We start from the raw sequence: 19,714 nt of genomic DNA on the forward strand, positions 1-19,714 counted from the left end.
AGAATATTTTCAACACCCCAAAAAGAACCTCATACCAATTAGTAGTCATTCCATACTCCCCGCCACTTTCCAGCTCCTAGAAACCATAAATCTGCTTTCACTCTCTATGGACTAGCCTATTCTGGACATTTCACAAAAACGGAATCTTACAATATGTGGCCTTTGCATTTGGCTTTTTTCCCTTAGCATAATGTTTTCAGATTCATCAATGTAGTAGCATGGGACAACACTTCATTCCTTTTCATGGCTGAATAATATTCCATTGTATAGATACACCACATTTCATTTACTCATTCATTGGTGGATGTTTGAGTTCTTTCCACTTTTTGACTATTGTGAATAATGCTGCTATGAACATTTTGGGTTCTCTTTTAGCCCCAAGAAACCCTGGCCCAAGTCAGACAGGCAGAGGGCCTCTTAGTGCCAGCTCACACCTCCCCTCTACCCCAGGTAGAGTTGGACAGCCAGCCAAGGCCTGTCCCATGCACTCCAACTTTCTCTGGCCAATGCTTGTCTGAATTTATTAGATCATTTGTTAAAGCTACATGGGACCATTGGTTGATACTCTAATGTATAAGACTAGCAAAATGGGAATTTGATGCAAACCCAATAAGAATGAAAATGTCTTTCAGTTTGAATACAAGCAGAACATTCTCAATTTGTTTCCACACATTTGGGGACATCTACCTCTTCATAGGAAGTTACATAGGAGCCTGTTGGCTGCTTCACCCATTCAGGCCCTGCCCCTCCTGCTGCTCCCATCCCAGCAGCTTAATGAAGGGGGACTACATTTGACCCAATTCTTGAAAATAAAAACAAGCCCAGAACCCAGCTTTACTACTAGTCAGATATGTGACCCTGGGCAAGTTACTTAGCCTCTCTATGTCTCAGTTACCTCACTATAAAATGCAGATAATCACAGTGTCTCATCATAGGGTTGATAGGAAAGTTAAATGAGATAATGCATGTAACCACTTAGAACACTACCCAGAACAGAGTAAGCATTCAAAAACCACTGGTGATTATCATGATTATTATCCTGAAAGTTTCTAATACTCTGTCTAGACTCTACTCTGTTGCACTTCCGTTGAGAACAGGGGCTCTCTGCGATACCACGAGACTCTGCACCCAGCACACCCAGGCTCCAATTCCTGGCGGAAGCCAACCAATGGGCACTCACTAGCATCCCAGGCCCTGTGAGTGTGTCAGATGGAAAGGGACATACAGAGTGACTTGCCTTTTCACTGTCCCCCACAACCCCCGAGATGCTTCACTGACATAGTTTGTATCCTTTTCCACAAGAAAGAACAATCAAATTCCTTTACATCGTTTCAGTATGAAAGTAGGAAGTATGGTTGGCCTAGAAATAGGTGAGATCCCAAGTGCATAGGTGGCTAGGAGAGCTCAGGCAGGAGAAGCTGGGTTTCAACGGAGCCTGGGGCCAGTACAGGCTAAGGGAGCTCTGGTTCCAGGTCGAAGGTGGGGCCAGGACTCCAATGGTAAGGTTGAATCTTCAAAGGAAATGAGTAGGGATTTAGGCAGGAATCAAGTCATTGGAACTGAGAACCAGCCAAGTCACGACATTAGCCAACTCAAGAGCAGTTTGGGACAGGTACTGATTTTTTTCCTAATCAGACTGCGTCTAGTCACATTTACTTTACCAACTTGAAGGCACCGTTCACATTTATTAAGTGAACAGAGAGAATGATTGTCCTCTCCAACTCCTCCAGGCTTAATTCATCATAGTTAGAACCACTTTATCTTCTCCCTGTGCTTGAGTCATTAGAGAGAGCAGGACACATCCATTTCGTTTAGTGCAATAGGGGGCTCACCAAAATAATTAGAAGCCAGTATTTCCAGGATCTTAGTGTCTGATAAAGAGTACAGGTTAGGTGGTTCAAATCAAAGGGTGACCAGGGAGAGAAGCAGCACATTAATTACTTATAGTAACACTTGGACTCCCTTCCCCTTGTACAATTTATCTACTAATTAGAGCTTAATGAACAATATCCATTTTCTTAGCTTCTCATTCTAGCTAAGCATGATCACCCGTGCATTTAACAACTGTCCCTTTTATTAGTCATCCTCATGACTTCTCATGCAACAAGCCCTCCTCCACCTGCTCTGTGAGTTCTGCTTCAGCCCACCCCACTGCAGGACATAGGCCATGGGTACCCATTAAGGCCCAAACCAGTCCTCTTTCTGCAAACCCTGCAAGTCCACTCAGTACCTAATAATAGCTAACACATATGAATGTGTGCTTCCTAGATGTCAGACTGTTCTGAGGGCTTTGTTTATATATTCTCATTTAATCCTCACAATAGCCCTATGAAATAGGCACTATTATTATGCCTGCTTCACAGATGAAGAAAGTGAGGCCCAGAGAGGTTAAGTCACTTGCCCTAGGTCACACAGGTAATAAGCGGTAGAGCCAGAAGTCTAACTTGGGCAGTCTGGCTCCAGAGTCTGTGCTTTAACCACTGTGCCTCATGGCTTATTTGCAGGCCACACCTGGTTCCTGGCTCTAGAGCACTGGGTCTCAAATTTAGTATATGATAGAGCAGCCAGGAGTACTTAAGAAATTGCAACTTTCTAGGCCTTCCCCTAGAGAGTGTGACTTGGCAGGTCTGGATGGGGTCCTGGAATCTGCATGTTTCCCAAGTGTCTCAGGTGATTATAATGCAAGCAGCCCAGGGATCCCTTCTAGAGAAATTCTGCTCTTAACTCAGCCCTGCCCCTAGCCCTTTGCAATTTAGGGATGTCTAGGTCTGTCATCCAGTGACTCCTGCCCAGTTTCCTCCTGAGGGTTTATATGTTAGTACCTGCTGGGTACCTGACTTTATAAACTTGTTCTAGTGTATAAGATCTTGCTTTGACCCTCAGACTAAACCCTACCCTCTATCACAGTTCTGGTGATGGGGTTCCCAGCCCAATGCCTGATAATAACCTGACCAGCTCCCTGAAAACAGGGCAACCAGAGGCCTGACTATGGCCACCTGCCTGCTGCCAGACTCATCCTGATGGCTTGCCTGAGTAGGGTTGCCTATTTATCAAAAATACAGGATGCCCAGTTAAATTTGAATTTCAAGTACACTCTTAGTATAAGTATATTCCATGCAATATTCGGACATACTTATACTCAAAATTATCCACCATTTATCAGAAATTTAAATTTAGCCAGCTGCCGTGTACTTTATCTGGCAGCTCTATAGCTGCAGACCACCTGTAGCTGATCCTAAATGAGCAAAATATGAGGACTTTGCATTGGCTGGTAATGGGATTTTCTTTCTCCCCTTCCCCCCAACAAGGGGCTCAGTCAACCCTGGGGAGCAGGAACTATTGATTCAGGATTGGAGGGGCCCAGTTCTGGCTACCAACTTGCCATCTGCCTCTGGCAGATACTGGTTTGGTATATTTCCTACTCACTTTAGCCAGCCTCCTCTGTTTGCTCAGGAGATTCATAACTCATCCTTAAAAACATATCTGTCTCCTGTTTGCCTGAGTAGTATGCTACTGTAGAATTGCCCCTGTACGTAGCAGTTTGACTGCAAATTGACCCCTGGCATTTGAGGAATGTACATACTGTTTTGAATTGGGCTTATATTTGAAACCACTGTGTGTGTTTTGTATCCATGCCATCTCATAAGTATGGTGAGTCTCTCTCAGAACCTCAATTTCAGCTGCCCTGGAAGACTCAGCTTTTGGGGGTCCTTTCCAGGACCCAAATCAATTTTGTATATTCCATGTAACATATCTTCTGAGTCTGACCATTGTAAAGCTACCTCCAAATGCAGAGAACATCTATCTAGCCATTTTCACATGATGTTATAATGCACGAGCAGTCAGGAAAAAAAAGTATACTTTTATTGAAATAACTTTGTCACCTAAGCCAGAGGGTCGAGACTTTCTTATTACATCTATATCCATTCCAGTCACAGGGAGGTCCATGAGTGAAAGGTGGGGAATTGTATATACAGGCACCACCTCCTCAGCTAAGTATTACTGGAAAGGAGAGGAAAGTGTGTGGAGGGCCCAAGGGGGAGATGTGTCTGTCTGGAATATTAAAGAAGCAAAAGGACAAATTGCAATAAAACACACTGGCAGGACCATTCATTTAGCTGTAGAGTCACCAAAGGAAATCATTGGAACTTTCTGTAAGTGGATGCAAATGAGGAAACAATCCCACACTAGCCTGGGTCAAAAAGACTCCAAGACTTCACCAATTTTTCTCATTGCTGAGGCCAGGGCCAATTTGTAAGACTTAAAGCCCCAGGGAATTAGATTGAACAGATATTGTAATTCCAGTGATACAGAGCCCACAATGAGCTCCCATTTGGAACAAACACCAAAAACACTTTCTGAGTCTTCCCTCTGGCCTGCCCTGCAAGGCTCTGATCTGAGGAGCACCTGATGAAGTAGGTGTCAAAAAGAAGCCCCCTCCTCTCCTGCATCCTTAGATAACTGCCTGCTGACAATTAGCTAGAAGTTCTGGTGCTTCTATCCTCTCTGAAACAAATAGTTCATAGTTAAGTTCCACTTTCTAGTCAAAATTGCCTTACGTCGCCAGTAAGGCTTCTCACTGTCTGCTTTCTGTTCTCACTGTGTGATAAAGACATATCCGAGACTGGGAAGAAAAAGAGGTTTAATTGGACTTACAGTTCCACATGGCTGCGGAGGCCTCAGAATCACGGTGGGAGGTGAAAGCCACTTCTTACATGATGACAGCAAGAGAAAAATGGGAAGAGAAAAATGAGGAAGATGCAAAGGCGGAAACCCCTGGTAAAACCATCAGATCTCGTGAGACTTATTCACTACCACGAGAACAGTATGGGGGAACCGTCCCCATGATTCCAATTATCTCCCACCAGGTCCCTCTCACAACACAAGGGAATTATGGGAGTACAATTCAAGATGAGATTTGGTTGGGGACACAGAGTCAAACCATATCACTGTGACACATTACATTTTCCAAAATGAAAAAACAAACAAACAAACAAAACACATTCTTATGACTTTCCTTCCACTTGGCATCTCCTTTGGCTTTCACGGAAAACTCAAGTAATTTGATTGGAAAGGATTTTGAGGTGATCACCAAACCCTTTCCTTCCCTCTTTCCTTGCTGTCACATTCTACTGCATCGGAGAAGGAAGGCTTCTGGATCTACCCATCCTCTCCAGAGAGGCAGAATTCAGCTGCCCTCCATGTGTGAGGAGGAGTAATGACCTTAGCTTCCTTCTTTCTCTTTCTCTTTTTTTCTCTCTCTCTTTCTTTCTTTCCCTCCCTCCCTCCCTCCCACCCTTCCTTCCTTCCTTCATTCCTTCCTTCCTTCCTTTCTCTCTCTCTCTCTCTCTCTCTCTCTTTCTTTCTTTCGAGACTGTGTCTCCCTCTGTTGCCCAGGCTGGAGGGTAGTGGCGAGATCTTGGCTCACTGCAACCTCCACCTACTGGGTTCAAGTGATTCTCCTGCCTCAACCTCCAGAGCAGCTGGGATTGCAGGCGTATGCCACCACACCCAGCTAAATTTGTATTTTTAGTAGAGACAGTGTTTCACCATGTTGGTCAGGCTGGTCTCGAACTCCTGACCTCGTGATCCACCCACCTCGGCCTCCCCAAGTGCTGGGACTACAGGCTTGAGCCACAGTGCCTGGCCAGCTGCTCTTTTTCAATAGCATCTGTGTGTTACGCACAGCGCCTCATGTCATTTATTCCTCACAGAAACCCAGTAAGATCACTGGCACTGTTATGAGGGAACAGAGGCTCTGAGAGAAGAAGCCATCTTTCCTATCAGGCACATCTTCTCTTTCCTCAAACTTCCTCTCTCTCGTGCCCACTCTCAGTGAGGATAGACCCAGGAGCTGGGCTTGTGGTCAGCATGATGGGGGGATGGTTTACTCTGGGATGTAACTGACTAGCTGAATGCTTTCCCTGGGCTTAAGCAGGCAGAGAAAGCCCCAGGATCTCAGGTCTTATCCAGGTCCCGGAAGGTAGTCTTAGCTCCACCCAGTTTTCTTTGCACCACCTGCCCTGGTGTGAAACGCTGAGGTCCTGGTAGTGCTGCTGTGCCTCAAAAGCTGAGCCAAAAGGCTGGCTGGGCATGCATGCCTTCCTCTACCACAAGCACTGCTCCACCAACTCCCACATGGAGACAGGGGTGAGGGAACTTGGAACATACCCTTAAGCATCCCTTTGACCTTGCCTTTGAGTAGGGGTCAGTTGGTCAAATATCTGGGAATATTTGGGCTGTTTTTCTTGTTGCCAAGACAACCAAGCCTCTCTTTTCAGGCTGGCTACCGACAGCTATTCTTGGGCTGCTTTGGGTAGTGCTTTTTGTTACTGCTCTTAAGATATTCTTTCCTACCTTTAGGTCATGAAGATACTCTCCTATACTATCTTATAAAAGCTTTCTAGTTTTTTCTTTCACATTAGGTCTCTAGTCTATCTGGGCTTGATTTTTTTTATGTACTGTGTGAAGTAGGAGTCTAATTTTTATACATGTGTTTGTGTCTTCTTAATTTATTTAAGCAATACTTTGTAGTTTTTAGGATACAAGTCTTTCACTTCCTTGATTAATTTTATTTCTATGCGTTTTTTGTTTGTTTGTTTGTTTTGTTTTGTTTTTTGAGACAGAGTCTCACTCTGTCGCCCAGGCAGGCTGGAATGCAGTGGCATGATCTCGGTTCACTGCAACCTCTACCTCCTGGGTTCAGGTGACTCTCCCACCTCAGCCTCCTGAGTAGCTGAGACTACAGGCACGCACCACCATGCCTGGCTAATTTTTGTATTTTTAGTAGAGACAGGGTTTCACCAAATTGACCAGGCTGGTCTCGAACTCCTGACCTCAGGTGATCCACCCGCCTCAGCCCCCCAAATTGCTGGTATTACAGGCATGAGCCACCGTGCCTGGCCAATTTTATTCTTTTTGATGCCATTGTAAATGCAATTGTTTTCTTAATTTCCTTTTTGGATTGTTCATTGTTAGTGTATAAAAATTAAATTGAATTTTATGTGTTGATTTTATATCCTGCAACCTTGCTGAATTTGTTTACTACTTCTAACTTTTTGTTATGTAACCTTTAAGGGTTTTCTACACATAAGATCATGCTGTCTGTAAGCACAGCTAATTTTACATCTTTTTAAAATTTGGATGCCTTTTATTTCTTTTTCTTGCCAAATTGCTTCAGCTAGTACTTTCAGTACTATGTTGAATAGAAGCAGTGAGAGTTGGCATCCTTGCCTCATTCTTGATCTTAGAGGAAAAATTTTCAGTCTTTCACATTGAGTATGTCGTTGGCTGTGGGATTTTTACTTATGGCTTTTATTATGTTGAGGTATTTTCCTTCTGTTTTATTCATAGTTTGTTGTTGTTTTTTGTTTGTTTGTTTTTGTTTTTTTATCATGACATGGTTGTGAATTTTTTCAAATGTTTCTTTCTGCATCAATTGAGATGACCATGTGGGTTTTTTGCTTCATTCTGTTAATGAATATTCCACTGATTGATTTTTGTGTGTTGACCCATCCTTGCATTCTAAGAATAAATCCCACCTGGTCATGGTGTATAATCATTTTACTGTGCCATTGAATTTGTTTTGCTAGTATTTTGTTTACATTTTTGCATCAATATTCATAAGGGATGTCGGCTTATAGTTTTATTTTCTTGTAGTGATTTTCCCTGGTTTGGTTATCAGGGTAATGCTGGCCTCATGGGATGAGTTTGGAAGGGTTCTATCTTCTTCAGTGTTTTCGAAGAGTTTGAGGAGCATTGGTGTTAATTCTTCTTTAAATGTTTGGTGGTATTCCCTATTGAAGGCTTTTGGTCCCGGACTTTTCTTTGTTGGAAGATTTTCGGCTGCTAAGTCAATCAACAGGTCCTCTGGATCTTGCAGTCACCTAGCAGGGGGCAGGTATACTTTTGTTTTACCTCTACCTTGAGGTTATAGTAGAGGGGTCCCAGTGTATTGAGGGAAGATATCCTATTAGACTTGATATTGGGGTCCCAGTGTATTGAGGGAAGATATCCTATTAGACTGTTCCCTCCAGCCTTTAGCTTCTGAACCCCTTGCCCCATGAGGCTGTCAAATCCTAAGTTCAAGTTTGCCAGGATACCCTCAAAGCAAATGTTTTATTCCATGAAACTTTGTGAGCTATCATGTTTCCTTAGATTTCAGACTTGTAATTTCATTCTCTGTTTCAGATGTTGTATGCTTCGAAGATTTTTAAAATATGTATTCTGTCTAACTTCTCTGGTTGTTTTCAGCAGATGAGTTGGTTCAATTAACCTAGCCTGCCATATTCCTAGAATTGGAAGTCCTCAATCCATTTCATTTTCTATGAGGAGAGTTCCCAACGCCAGAAAACAGACTTATATTCTGGAGTGCATGGTCCAACTGCACTATGTACAGACTTCCAAACCATTCCTTTCCTCCATTTTTTCAGCCTCCCATCTCTCTCTTGTCCTTTGGATCTCCAAATCCTAATTGTCTGTAGAGCTCTTCCACAAACTGGTTCCCTCCTTAACAGCCCCTTTTTCATATACTCCAGCAGACAGTTCCTTTCATTTCTATTTGTCAGTTGCCGCTCTTTCATCTGCATTATGCCCTGCAAACAGTCACTGAATCTCTCTACTATGGGACTATCTCATGTTCTCTTTGTGATCCTTGATTTATACTTTTTCCCTTTTATTATTTTTAGTGGCATCTCAATAGGGCTTAAAGATAAACCTGAGTGCTCAGTCTATCATCTTTACATGGTAGCCCTCTTCACTCTTCAGGCTACTATAACCTGGATTTCATCTCCACCACTCTCTTGAAACTGACTTTGGCAAAGTCATGGAAAAACCACCTCTATGTTCCTAAATTCAATGAATATTTTCCATTAGTCATCTTCTTTGACATCTCCACCATATATGATAAGATTAACCATTCCCTTCTTGAAACACTCTCTTCTCTTTGCTTACGTGACAACATACTCTCTTGACTCTCTAGACTCTCTACTTACTCCTCTGGCCATTTATTTTCCAGCTCTTTCTTTTCCTCTCACCAACATGTCAATGGGCAACTGAACTCAAGTTTAAAGGACGTGATCTCTATTTTTCATGCTATTCAATTTGAACAAATGGCCTTGACTCTGCAGACTTCGGTATATGACTTCTAGAAGCATTGCCAGCTCTAAGTTTTTAGAATTTCATATTTTTTAAGATCTTTTCAGGAATGGAAATGATAGTAAATAATTTCTATGAAAGCTTAGTAGGACCACACCAGTTCCAAACGACAATGCTTAATGCTCTATTCTGGAGAAAGAGACTCCCTTAGAGGAGCAAATGCCCTTTGGGGCTCAGCAGCTTTTATTTAGCTGTGTGTGATGTGTGACCAAATGCTTTGTCCTAGACCCCCATCTTGTGTGGGACTGTGGGTTTAAGCAGAAGTATTTAGTAACCTTACTTGGGGCTATGTCAAAAAGAGGATTAGCAAAAGAATCACAGCATTGGTTCCTTCTTTGGATCACAGTGTGATATCCTAGCTGACAGAGAGATATATTAAGAGGGCCATCTGGAAAAATTAATTCCCAGCAAATGAATCGTGTATCTTCAGTACTCTGTAAGAACTATGGGATATATCCTTTTATAATTTACTATCTTGTATAGGATCCAAAATCAAACCACTGTGAAATGTTGATGGTGAGGGGAAAGAAACTAGTGTTTTTCCACCAGTCTTTTATTTTTGTGTCTAAAGTTCCCAGATACACTGCCATTTTTCACTAGCTTAATTTTTCTTATGTGATACATGATCGTTTGGGAAAAATAAACAGCAGTTTATGCTCAAATTGAAGAAAAGACATGTTACTCATTTCTGGTAATGGTTTTCCAGAAAGAATTGAGAGATAACATATATCTGTAGCACTCTCAGGATGACTTAGGCCTGATTTCTAACCCAGCACTGTCCAGCAGAACTTTCTGTGATGATGGAAGTGCTCTCTATCTCCAATATGGTAGCAACTAGCTGCCTGTGGCTATTGAACACTTTAAATGTGGGTAGTACAACCGAGGAAGTGATATTTAAATTGTATTAAATTATTAATTAATTTAGACTTAGAGTTAAATAGCCACATGTGGCTCCTGGCTACAGTAGTAGCCTGCAGTTACAGAGAATATACTTTAGTGTTTTCCATCTTTATGCAATCTTGGAGTCAGAGTGCATATGAAAGTAAAGCAAATGGTTTCCAAGAGCCCTCTTGATTCTAAAGACTGCCCTTCATTCTGGCCCCACTGCTGCCCCCTCAGAGAAGAGTCATAAAAAATATTCTCCAAATAGCATTGAGCCAAAGAGGAAGTTAGAATGGCAGGACAGGCTGGCTGGTGAAACAAGAGCTGACTCCTGAGTCCATATCCACCCTAACATTTGTGGGACCCAGGGCAAGAGAAAAAGTGGAGGGCCATGTGCTGTATGTCTAAATATTTAAGTTTTAATGAAGGTAATAAGACATTAAATAAAAATGTGCTCTATTCTCCTAGCTTTGCAATTATAACTTCCTAATGACCAAAAGGGTAGGTCCAAATTTAAAATTCTTAGACTCCTCAGAGTTCTACTCTTAAACTTGGATAGTCATCCCCCAACTCCTGGTTGAGGCTACTCCCTTTCTCTTCCCACTCCCACTCTATCCAACACTGTGAGGGGCTCCCTTTACATGCTTGTGGACACCTGAGCATGCACATCCACACTTTGGCCAAACTCCCCACAAACAGCCACCACTTGGCCACATCTTGCACGTTGTCAATGTCTCAGTTCACCTTCAGGAAGATGTACCTAAAAGAAGGCTAAGGGCAGTTTGGACAGGAAACTCTTCCATCCTGGGCAACTAGAGCATGGTCTAGAAGTTGGGGGAGAGGTATCAGCTCTGGTCTAGTGCAACCTCTTGATCCTCTGGACTCCTTGACCCTGCCACGAGTTATTCACTTTTAACAGGTATTGCTCTGGCCCTCCTCCAGCCATGCCACCCCTTAAAGGGCAGGTCCCAGGGCAAGGGCCACTCCTGCCTAGTGCTAAGTGCAGTTTTACCTGAGTTTAAGACTGTGAAGAGTTATGATAAACCTTACCTTAAATCAGAGATATGGCTTCCACACTGTGCTGTGGAAGAGCTAGATCTGTGGACAGTATACCTGAGCTACTTTCAAGATGGAGTAACTGATGTGGACAGTATACCTGAGCTACTTTCAAGATGGAGTAACTGATGTGCCCAGATAAAGTCCAGGCATTGAAGGTGAGGGAGAGCGAGAGGTGGAGAAGCTTGCCTGTAAGAAAGTGGGGAAAGAAAGAAAGGCATTTCAGACACCACTACCATGTCCTTTGCCAGTCTTAGCACCCTGCCTGGCCTGAGGGGGAAGAGATGTAAAAAGTCAGCTGTAGGCAAGGTACAGGTAACGAACATAAGAATCATGGAGAAGTTGCGAGGTCAGCCGAGGCTTTGCAGTGTGAATACATAACAATTGCAATCAGGTGATAAGATACAAGGCAGTACTCAGGGAGTGCTAGGTGACAGAGGGATGGAGGGAAGCTGCCAGGAAGTAGGCACCAAGGGGAATTTCTCAGAGCCAGGGACTGGAAAGAGAAGAACATTGCAAAGGCAGGAGCCAGGGCCCTGCATGTGGCTTCCCTGTGCCAATTGAAAATCCTGTGTTGGCTTGCCATCAGAGAAATGCAAATCAAAACCACAGTGAGATACCATCTCACACCAGTTAGAATATGGCAATCATTAAAAAGTCAGGAAACAACAGGTACTGGAGAGGATGTGGAGAAATAGGAACACTTTTACACTGTTGGTGGGACTGTAAACTAGTTCAACCATTATGGAAAACAGTATGGCGATTCCTCAAGGATCTAGAACTAGAAATACCATTTGACCCAGCCATCCCATTACTGGGTATATACCCAAAGGATTAGAAATCATGTTGCTATAAAGACACATGCACACGTATGTTTATTGTGGCACTATTCACAATAGCAAAGACTTGGAATCAACCCAAATGTCCATCAGTGACAGACTGGATTAAGAAAATGTGGCACATATACACCATGGAATACTATACAGTCATAAAAAAGGATGAGTTTGTGTCCTTTATAGGGACATAGATGCAGCTGGAAAACATCATTCTCAGCAAACCATCGCAAGAACAGAAAACCAAACACCGCATGTTCTCACTCATAGGTGGGAATTGAACAATGAGATCACTTGGACACAGGAAGGGGAACATCACACACTGGGGCCTATTGTGGAGAGGGGGCAAGGGGGAGGGATAGCATTAGGAGATATACCTAATGTAAATGACGAGTTAATGGGTGCAGCACACCAACATGGCACATGTATACATATGTAACAAACCTACATGTTGTGCACACGTACCCTAGAACTTAAAGTATAATAAAAAGAAACAAAGAAAAAAAAGAAAGAAAATCCTGTGTTGGGGTCCCTGGCAAGGGAGGAGCAGTTGGGTGAGGACTAAAAGCCAGGCTGGGAAAACCCAGAGGGCTTGAGAGCTGAGAAGGCCCATGGAGATTGGGAGGGGAGAGGCTATGCTTCTGGCCCACAATTCTTGAGAGCAGAGTAGAGTCCCTAGGTGCAGGGCCCAAGGGGGCAGCTGCATTTATGGGCGGTCACAGCAGAGGAGCAAAGGGACTCATGCATCTGGCAAGATGAGGGGCTGGGAAGTGAGGTGAGGCTGGGCCAGCATAAGAAGCCAGGAGGGGAAATGGGGAGAAGAGGAGACTGAGTCAGGGGAGAAGGGATGAATGTAGCTGTCCCAGTGGAGGGAGGCAGGCCAAGCCTGTGCAGACCAGCCTTTTAAAGAGCTCCTGGGAAGGGCCTACTCAAGAGCCCTTTTCAGAGGATGGATTCCGAAGGCTGGATGCCTCGATTTTACTTCCTGGAGCTACCACATAAGGGTCATGTCAGTTTGGACATGTCCCTTCACCTCTCTTTGCTACTGTTTTCCTCACCTAAAAAAAAAAGGGATAATGACACAACTAATGCAACAATATGGGATTGTCATAATGAATACAGAAAATAATAATTGAAAAGCTCTCCAAACCAAGCCTGACAAAAATTAGCACTCAGTAGATGCCAGCTGTTCTAATCAGGTATTAGAGCTGGCCCCCCTACAGCCAGGTTAACTTCCTTTGCACCTCTCTAGGATAACTCACAAGCTGCCATATCAGGATTTTGGCCTGGCCTCCAACCTAGAAATGCTCCTGGGCATTGACTGTGGTAGTGTTTTTAGGCACTTTTCATTGACCAGGGTGGAACCCTGTAGTCCTGTGCAACAGAGAGGTTGACTGTGTTAGCAAAACAAAAGGGAGCATACTCTCACTGATAACAAGAAACCAAAGGAAGGCTTAGCTGGGTAGGGATAGCATGGGTGTGTCACCAAAATACATACTCTTGTCCAGTGTTTGTGTCTAGTGCACTTGACCTGCATAGGAAAATGGGATGACATGGCCCTATATCTAGAAAACCCCATCCTCTCAGTCCAAAATCTCCTTAAGCTGATAAGCAACTTTAGCAGTCTCAGGATACAGTATCAATGTGCAAAAATCATAAGCATCCTATACACCAACAATAGACAAGCAGAGAGCCAAATCATGAATGAACTCCCATTCACAATTGCCACAAAAACAATAAAATACCTGGGAATACAGATAACAAGGGAAGTGAAGGACCTCTACAAGGAGAATTACAAATCACTGCGCAAAGAAATCAGAGATGGCATAAACAAATGGAAAAATATTCCAGGCCCATGGATAAGAAGAATCGATATTGTGAAAATGCCCATACTGCCCAAAGTAATTCATACATTCAATGCTATTCCCATTAAACTACCATAGACATTCTTCACAGAATTAGAAGAAACTATTTCAAAATTCATATGAAACCAAAAAAGGGCCTGAATAGCCAAGGCAATCCTAAGCAAAAAGAACAAAGCTGGAGGCATCATGCTATCCCATTTCAAACCATACTCAGGGATACAGTAACCAAAACAGCATGGTACTGGTACAAGAACAGGCACATAGACCAGTGAAACAGAATGGAGAACCCAGAAATAAGACCGCACATCTACAACCATCTGATCATTGACAAACTTGACAAAAACAAGCAAGGGGTAAAGGATTGGATTATGTACCTTTAATAAATGGTGCTGGGAGAACTGGCTAGCCATATGCAGAAAATTGAAACTGGACCCCTTCCTTACACCATATGCAAAAATCAACTCAAGATGGATTAAAGACTTAAATGTAAAACCCAAAAACTATGAAAATCCTAGAAGAAACCTAGGCGATGCTATTCATGACATGGCCAAAGATTTCATGATGAAAATACCAAAAGCAAGTGCAACAAAGCAAAAATTAACAAATGAGAGCTAATTAAACTAAAGATCTTCTGTATAGCAAAAGAAACTATCAACAGAATAAACAAACAACCTACAAAATGGGAGAAAATTTTTGTAAACTATGCATCTGACAAAGGTCTAATATCCAGCATCTATAAGGAACTTAAACAAATTTACAAGAAAAAAACAAACAACCCCATTAAAAAGTGGGCAAAGGCCATGAACAGACACTTCTCAAAAGAAAACATACATACAGCCAACAAGCATATGAAAAAAAGCTCAACATCACTATCATTAGGGAAATGCAAATCCAAACCACAGTGAGATACCATCTCACACTAGTAAGAATGGCAATTATTAAAAAGTCAAAAAAATCACAGATGCTGGCATGGTTGTGGGGAAAAAGGAATACTTTTACACTGTTGGTGGCAGTGTAAATTAGTTCAGCCATTGTGGAAGACAGTGCGGCAATTCCTCAAAGACCTACAGACAAAAATACCATTCAACCCAGCAATCCCATTACTGGGTATATATGCAAAGGAATATAAATCATTTTATTATAAAAACATATGCATGCCTATGTTCACTGCAGCACTATTTCCAACAGCAAAGACATGGAATCAACTTAAATGCCCATCAATGAGAGACTGGATAAAGAAAATGTGGTACATATATACCATGGAATACTATGCAGCCATAAAAAAGAAGGAGATTATATCCTTTGCAGGGACATGGATGGAGCTGGAGACATTATCCTTAGCAAACTTACACAGGAACAGAAAATGAAATACCTCTTTTTCTCACTTATAAGTACAAGCTAAATGATGAGGACACGTGGACACATAAAGGGGAACAATGCACACTGGGGCCTACTGGAGGGTGGAGGGAGGGAGGAGGGAGAAGCTCAGGAAAAATAACTAATGGGTACTAGGCTTAATACCTGGGTGAGGAAATAATCTGTACAACAAACCCCCATGGCACACGTTTACGTATGCAACAAACCTGCACATCCTGCACATATCCCCCAAACTTAAAATAAAAGTTAAAAAAAATTAAAAAGATGGAATGAGGTCTTAAGGGTGGAGCCCTAATCCAATAGTATTGGTATTCTGATAAGAAGAGGAAGAGACACGAGAGAGGGAGAGAGAGACAGAGAGAGAGAGAGAGAGAGAGAGAGAGAAAGAATCTGCATGTATAGAGGAAAGATCATGTGAGGAAACAGCAAAAAGTCAGCTGTCTACAAGCCAGAAAGAGAGTCCTCACCAGACACTGACCCTGCTGGCACCCTAACCTTAGACTTTCCGACCTCCAACCTCCAGAACTGTAAGAAAATAAATTTCTGTTGTCTAAGCCACCCACTCTATGGTATTTTCTTATGGCAGCACAATCTGACCAACATAAAGAGCGTCCTCCTAAAACTTCATGTCCACCTGGAAATAAGGTCTTGGCAGATGTTATTATTTATGTGAAGGTGAAGTCATACCAGATTAGATTGGGCCCTAAATTCAATGCCTACTATGCTTATAAAAAAATAACACGTAAAGACATAGTGACACAGAGATACAGAGGGGAGAACTCCACATGAAGATGGAAGCACAGAGATTGCAGTGATGCAGCTGCAAGGCAAAGAATAACAAGCACTGATGGCCACCACCAATAGCTAGCGAGAGACAAGAATTCTTCCCTACACTCTTCAGAAAAAGCACGACCCTGCTGACACCTTAAATTCAGACTTCTGGCCACAGTTAACTAATATAGTGGTAGAGCTCCAAGCTCTTTCTCTTCTTTCTCCTGCTCCACACTGCTTCTCCAGTTAAATTTACCTCCATTTCTGAATTCAGAGGCTGTGTTAAGACTTTTTTCTTCCAACAGCATTTATTTTAAAGAGACAAGGTCTTGCTATGTTGCCCAGGCCAAATTCCTGGGCTCAAGTAATCCTCCTGCCTCACCCTCCCAAAGTGCTGGGATTACAGGCACGAGTCACCATGCCTGGCCAAGCATTTTTAATGTTCAACATAATTTTTTATTTTTATTTATTTATTTATTTTGAGATGGAGTCTTGCTCTTGTTGTCCAGGCTGGAGTGCATTTGGCCTGATCTCAGCTCATTGCAACCTCTGTCTCCCGGGTTCAAGTGATTCTCCTGCCTCAGCCTCCCGAGTAGCTGAGATTACAGGCCCGCATCACCACGTTCGTGTAATTTTTGTATTTTTAGTAGAGACAGGGTTTCACCATGTTGGCCAGTCTGGTCTTGAACTCCTTACCTCAGGTGATCCACCCACCTCGGCCTCCCAAAGTGCTAGGATTACCAGCGTGAGCCATGACAACCGACAATGTAATTTTTTAAAATCTCTTGGAAACAATTTCAACAGTCAGGAGAGTGTAAGGTGAAACATAAAAACCTTCTTCCTCCTGATCCTCTTGTCGTACTGCCCCTCCCCAGAAGGGACAGCGTTTAGCATTCCATTTGGGGTCCCTCCAGGGGCTGCCCATGCATGGGGATGATACAGACCCTTTTTCTTAACCAGCTGATATCTTATTTTGCACACTAATAAGTAACTTGCTTCTTTTGCCTACCAAAAAGCCTCTGCTGTCTTCCTTTGGACATCCAGGAGAAGGCTGTTCCAGGCAGTGCTCCTTAGCAGCATCTTAGGGGACAGTTTCTGAAGCTGTACTGCATGGGTTCAAATCTTGGCTCTACCACTTACTAGCTGCATGATTCTAGGCAATTGCTTAACCTCTCTCCTCCCAGCTGGCTCATCTGGGAAGTGGGTACCAATCTCACAACTTTCTATAAGGATTAAATGAGTTAATGTACACAAAACACTTGGAACAGTGCCTGGTGCAGAGAAAATGCTATATACCTTGGTTTTGTTAACAGGTGTGTGGTATTCCCAACTATGAATGAATCATCATTTATATCTACACAGACATATATACTTCTTCCAGCTTTTCACTGGTGGTTATCACTTCAATTAACATCTTTGTGTGTGCCCCCTTGTGTATCAGTGTCTAGAGGATAAATTCATGGGGATTGAGTTGGTTATGCCAGTTTTCCCTTTTTCTGTTGCCTCACACCCACACGAACACCAGGTTCCTAAAAAATACTTTCAAATTGTAATCAGTAATGGTTTCAACATGGCTGCATATATTGTGGTCTAGTAGGCAGTGTTTGTTCTTCCTTTCTTTTGATAAATACTTGCACTATTTGTTCATAAATATATTTCATGGCTGTTTACAAATGGCAAAGTGACAACTATCTTAGAGTTTCCCTTTTCAGGATTGCTTTTCACAGCCATATAGTGGTTGTTCAAAGGTCATTATAAGAGCATCTGGGCTGGGCACAGTGGCTCATGCCTGTACTCCTAGCACTTTGGGAGGATGAAGTGGGCAGATCACTTGAGTCATGAGTTCGAGACCAACCTGGCCAACATGGTGAAACCCCGTCTCTACTAAAAATACAAAAATTAGCCAGGCCTGGTGGGGGGCACCTGTAATCTCAGCTACTTGGGAGGCAGGAGAATCGCTTGAGCGTGGGAGGCAGAGGTTGCAGTGAACTGAAATCACGCCGCTGCACTCCAGCCTGGGTGACAGAGTGAGACTCCGTCTCAAAAACAAGTAAATAAGAGCATCTGGCCACATCTGGTACTAGAGACGTGTGAGCTCAGAGGGCCCTGCTAGTAGACTTTTCTGGCTCAAAATATGTTGGGGTGGAAATTACCTGCACTCCCTTTAGACAAGAAAAGCTGATTCAGAACCTGTCATACTTGGTATTAAGCTAATGGAGTCCACTCTATTTTCAGACAAACCCCAGTGTCTGAACCCTTGGTTAATTTGCAGTGGAGTCATATGGACTCAGGGTGGCTTGCCAGGGGTCAGTCAATACGTCAGAAAAAAATGAGATTGGTGACGTGGAGAGTATTATTAGCATTCAAGTGCTCAGTTCCAGCAGCAGGAGCATACAGCATGAACAACCAACTTGGCCATTAGTCATCTTGAAATCACCTTAACGGATGACTCTTGATAAGATAGGAAAAAAACAACCATTGTGCAACAGAGAAAATATGGTTTTTAGGAAGGTAGAGAGGAATTAGTGGTTGGGTTCACTTGTTTGGGGGTTGTTTCTTGTTGTTCCCCTTCCTCTGTGCTAGAAAGAATGGAAAGAAGAAAGTGATAAGTGAATAAATTTAGAAAAATACAAAATATTCATAGAATTGTGAAATCCTCTTCTCAAAAATGAAAGATTTCAGAAGTCATCCAGCTTAGTCCCTTCTTGTGCAAGTGAGACAACCAAGACTCTGAGAAGGAAAATGATCTGATCCCAGTCACCTGCGCAGGGAATCCAAGCAAGTCAATTATATTCATTCAGCCCCAAGTCTCTTGCGTGCTCTGGGCCCTATTCTGGGGACTAGAAACACAGGGAATAACAAAGCAAAGCCCCAGACAGGCTCCTCTTTAGGTTGGGCAGAGGTCTGAGGTATGGAGAGAACAATGATGCAAGGCAAGGACTGGGAGAAGAGCAGGGAACAGAACAAGAAGCTTATGGGTGGTTAAGCAAAGACCAAAAATGAAGGCTTTAACTGCTGCGGAGTCTGAAGCTCCCATAGCGAGATACGCAGGTAGGCTTGGTACCATTTAATAGACCAGGAAAGTGGGAACCCTCTGGAAGCTGGAATATTCCCACCCAATTGTTGCAGAATGAAATTGTCATTTACCAAAAGCCCAGTAGTTTGCCTCCCTGCCTCAGGCATTTTGGGGTTTCAAATAGCGATGAAGCTTTTTTTTTTTTTTAAAGTGATGAAGACATTGCACTTCTGAAAATCACAGGGCAGCAAAAGGCTCAAGAAGCTAAACGATTAGAGTCCGTGGAGCTGTGATAAGTGCACGAACACTCCAACTTCTGAGTCCTTTAAGATTTACACACACACCCCCCACACACACCAATCAAGCAGGGTGTGCTTAATTATACAAACACAAAAGAGTTGGACGAAGTAAAGAATAAAACAGGTGAGTTTTGGATTTTTATACATTTATCCGATGAAGCCTTACAGCAAAGTTGCAGCGATGAGACGTTTTAAGATAAAAGATTTCCATCCTTTGTGGAGAGAATATTACATCTGAGGCAGTCCCCAGGGCTGTCTGAATTAGAGATGCTCCTGAATAAGAATGAGAGCTCCATGTTCATGCTGCCTCCCCGCAGCCTGCCCCCAGCACTTTAATTATAGAGTAGTGGGAAGATTGTCTCTCTTGTTCTCTGAAAATGACTTGCAAACAAGCCAAATCATCTTAACAGGTGAAGCCCCTAGAACTGGTTGCTGCCCTGTGGGGGTGGTGATCAGGCT

Source organism: Papio anubis, chromosome X (assembly GCF_008728515.1).
Source record: "Papio anubis isolate 15944 chromosome X, Panubis1.0, whole genome shotgun sequence".
In the NCBI taxonomy this organism is placed as follows: domain Eukaryota; kingdom Metazoa; phylum Chordata; class Mammalia; order Primates; family Cercopithecidae; genus Papio; species Papio anubis.